The sequence below is a fragment of the Macrotis lagotis genome, chromosome 7, assembly GCF_037893015.1.
Source record: "Macrotis lagotis isolate mMagLag1 chromosome 7, bilby.v1.9.chrom.fasta, whole genome shotgun sequence".
NCBI classification, from domain to species: Eukaryota; Metazoa; Chordata; class Mammalia; order Peramelemorphia; family Peramelidae; genus Macrotis; species Macrotis lagotis.
Genome location: NC_133664.1, coordinates 87244777 through 87249345, shown reverse-complemented (window position 1 = coordinate 87249345; position 4569 = coordinate 87244777).

Genomic DNA, 4569 nt, shown 5'->3' with positions numbered 1-4569 from the left:
ATGGATGCTTGATGTTTTTTATATCAATAGATTGAATGACTAAAATAAAGAGAATGAAAAATAATTTTCCTTTCTAAGTAAATTAACTTTTGATATTTAAAAGATTTTGCATTGTAGGTAGAAAACTGATAAGATGACTGGTAATCCCACTAAACCTTGTCTCCTTTAACTCTCTCTTGAGGGTATACAGATAAGCTAGAAAGTGTCTAGAGCAGAATGAACAGGGTGGTGCCTAATAAGGATAAGGTAAAGCATCTGCATCTAATTAACCTGGAGAAGACCAGGCCTAGGGCAGACAGCTTAGGTATCTTCCAGAAACCCAAAGGCTGTTAAAGGACACAGAGTAAAAAGAAGATTGGATCTGGAGTCAGAGGAACCTAGTTTGAATCCTGAATTTACCTCTATTTCTGAACAAGCCACTTAATTCTAAGCTTACTTCCCTCATTTGTAGAATTTGGCACTCTGTGATCCTAAGGATAAGGGGACAGGGGCAGGATTTCTTACCCAAAGGACAAAATTAACAGCAATAAGCAGAAGTTGAAAAACAAAAGATAGAGGTTTGATATTTATGAAAAATTTTGATAATCAGAACTATCCTTACTTTCCAGCAAGGAAAATACTGGGAGTGTGAGAGGTGGGGAAGGAGAGGAAAATGATCCAGAGAAAATACTCCTATTTGGTACTGCCATCTTGCAGAAGGAAAAGATAGGGAAGAAGGGAAGGAGAATTTATGAAATGCCTTGTGTGCCACATATGATCTTATTTGATTCTCAGCTAGGTGGTGCAGTGAATAGAACACTGGCCTTGAAGTCAGAACAGGAGTTCAAATACAAACCTCAGACACCATCTGTGTGGCCTTAGGCAAGTCACTTAACCCTGATTGCCTCCCATCCAGGGCTGTCTCCATTCATCCTGATTCATATCTGGTCACTGGACCCAGATGGCTCTGGAGGAGAAAGTGAGATTGGTGATTTAGCACGGTCCCCCCATTCAAATTCAATCCCCCTGCTTGTGATGGTATCACATCCCTGATGTCGTGATCTTCTTTGAGAATAAAGAACAAACATCATCATCATTTGATTTTACAACAATCATGTTTTCTCCACTTTATGGTTGAGGAAAATGGAGATTATGACTGCCCAAGGTCTGAGGTTATATATCTGAACTCAGGTTTTCTTGTGTCCAGTCTCTGTGCTATCTAGCCTCTGTGTAAGCAGTATCTGTCTAGAGCAGAGATAGCCTGAACTAAGATCACCAAGGCCAGAAGGCTAGAGATTTTTCTAGGTTACTATAGCATCTGACCTCCCTTGAAATCCCAAAGACTAGCCCAGATTTGTAACGAGCAGCAAACTTGAGTCAGCACAAATATGTTCTCAATGGGGCAATGACGAGGGGAATTCATATCTAAGGGACTCAAAAGGAAAGAGGGTTTATTGTACTTTGGGGGCCATCTTGAGCTTGCTTGCTGTCTACTTCTAGAATCACTCATTGAGTTGAAAGATATGTCAGGATGCAACTTGTTCTTTGAGAGTGCACTAAGATGGAGTCCTGCCTTGATCGCTTCCCAGCTGGACATGTCCCTTGGAACCCTCCCTGCTCCCAAGTCGGCATCCTCACCTGTAAAGTGAGGGAGTTGGACTAAATGGCCTGTTTCTCCCAGCTCTAATCCCAGAGTTATGTATTTCTGACAGTCCCCACCATGACAACTCACAAACACCCCAGGTATACTCCATTGTTAAACCAATGGATGATCATTGAAAGGATTCTTGTTCAAGGGTGGCCAGGACAGAATGGCTTCTGAGGGGCAGCTAGGTGGCGCAGTGGATAAAGCACCGGCCCTGGAGTCAGGAGTACCTGGGTTCAAATTTGGTCTCAGACACTTAATAATTACCTAGCTGTGTGGCCTTGGGCAAGCCACTTAACCCTATTTGCCTTGCCAAAAAAAACAAAACTAAAAAAAAAAAAGAATGGCCTCTGAGATCACTTCTGACTTGAGATTTTATGATTTCATGTGATTTCACATTTGCTGATAGTGATACCTCGGGAGCTCAGCTTATATAAGTTATTGGAGGATAGAATTCAGTTCATTAGCTAAATGATTATCACATTAGACAGCACACAATGAAATGTTCCAACTTCACAGACATCCAAAATTAAATTGAGAATTATTTTTCTGTCCCAGAGTTTACACTCACTTTATTCAATTAAAGTATTGATAAGAAGCCATAGGCTATATATTTTCTAAGACTTTTTCCAAAAGCATTAAAAAATCTAAAGGAAATAAATCAGATTAATTTTCACAATTAACAATGGCAGAATTTATTCTGAAATCATGGATGTTCTGTTAAAATTAAAATCAAATGTGCTTAATGCCTCCAGGCACATTAAGAAAATAAATGAACTTTTGGAAAACCTTAATATCCTTGAGCCATGTCAAAAACAATCTACAGTACTCAGATCTTCATCTTCTCTCTCACTACCAAAAAAAATGAATAGGCATATCTTTTGTATATGTTCTAATTTTTATAATTATAAAATTTCTAATTTTATAATTCAGTATTGTCCAAGGGCACTTCCAATAAGTTCAACGACTTTGTTCAACCTTGATTGCTGGATACCTTGATTTGTCTCCAAAACTGTAGGAGGAAAGGAAATCTCCCAACCTTCAACTCTACTAGAGTGATCGCTTTGGCTAAGCTTGCAGTAGTCATGAGAAGAATAAGCTCCCTGCCACTAGAGGCAGCCCTATGCAGCCCTTTGCAAAGAGAGGATCTTTATTCTGCACCTGCTACCCTGCAACAGGTATTCATCAGCAAACAGAATAACTGCAAGCCCTGATCACACTTGTCCTGCTTCCAAGCAGAGCAAAAGTGTTAAAAGCACACATTGAGGCCCGTGGGGGACACCTTCACTTGTCTAAGAGATGGCGCTTCATCTCCCATAAAGGGACAATCCGGCTTGCTTCCCAGAATCCCACCAGGGCCACACACTATTTGAAGAAACCATATCCTTGCTTTTCTATATTAATAAACTGTACTATCTTTATAATGCTAAATAAGATGCTATCCCAAATTCCTTATTTCAGGAAGGTCAAGACCTCTAGGACTGCCTTTTTTCTCTTCTGTCATTGAGAATTCTCCTCCCAGCCTCCCCACTGAAGATAAATGATTATTGGTAGTTGCAACAATAATTCATACTTTCCCCTCATGTTTTATTTCATAATCTGATGTAGATAGGGTAACTCAGTGCTTAGAGCTCCCCAGAGTACAACCAAGTGGATATCAGAAACAGGTCTTGAACCCAGGTCTTCCTACTTTAAAGGTTAGCCCTCTCCATTATGCTACACTGTCTTCCAGTTCATACTTATAGTTTTGTTGTTCAGTTGCTTTCCAGTCATGTTCCATTCTTTGTGACTCCGTTTGAATTTTCTTGGCAAAAGTGGTTTACTATTTCTTTCTCCAGTTCATTTTACAGATGAGGAAACTGAGGCAAACAGTTAAGTGACTTGCTCTGGGTCATACATCTAGTAAGTGAGGCCAAAATTGAACTAGGAAGATGACTCATATTTATATAGCCCTTTATATTGCAAAGTGCTTTACTGAGAAACATTATGCCATTCGATTCTTATAATAACTTAAATCAGAATCTGGGGACAGATTTCCAAAGATCCATGAACTCGAATGGGAAAAAAATTACATCTTTATTTTAACCAGTTTCTAAACTGAAATTTAAGCATTTACTTCAAATTTTTGAAACCATTAACTTGAGGGAATCTTTGGCTTTGCCAAGTTGCCAAAAGAATTCATGACCCCAAAAAAAGGACAAGAACACTGTCCTTGAAGCAATATGACCCCATTTTACAGATGCAGAAACTTTTTTCCCCAAGGAAGGAAATTATTTATCCTAAATCATTCAACTGGTAAGGAACAAAACTCAAAGTTAATTTCAGATCTTAAGACTCCTGTCAGGGATTCTCAACTTGGTCCTCCCAGGTGGTATGGGAAGTATATCAAAGGGAAAAATAGTGTTAAATAACCATATTATCATATAAAAATATTCCAAAAGTAGTAATGCTTGTGAAAAATTTGTGAATTAGGAAGTAGGAAAGGGTAAAAAATAGGAGTTTTCTAACACATCTGGAAAATGAGAAAAACAATGAAAAGAACCATTCCTAATAGAAAAAAACAAATGAAATGAGGTTTGCATACAAAACCTTTTTGCACACTGAGCTAGAAATTATCTCTGAAATCCAATGAAAAATGAGCTAATATTTCAATCTTAAAACAAACTTCTAGGGGCAGCTAGATGACAGTAGAAACAGCACTGGCCCTGGAGTCAATAGGACCTGAGTTCAAATTCAGCCTCAGACACTTAATAATTACCTAGCTGTGTGATCTTGAGCAAGTCACTTAACCCCATTACCTTAAATAAATAAAAAAGATTAAAAATGAAAAAAAACCCAACCTTTCAAGGCTTTAATTCCCTTTGTAACAACTTATCTTTACAAATGAGGTTTCTCAACAGGGAGCTCAATAAAATCTAAAGGAAAGGATCAAACTACAGGTTGAA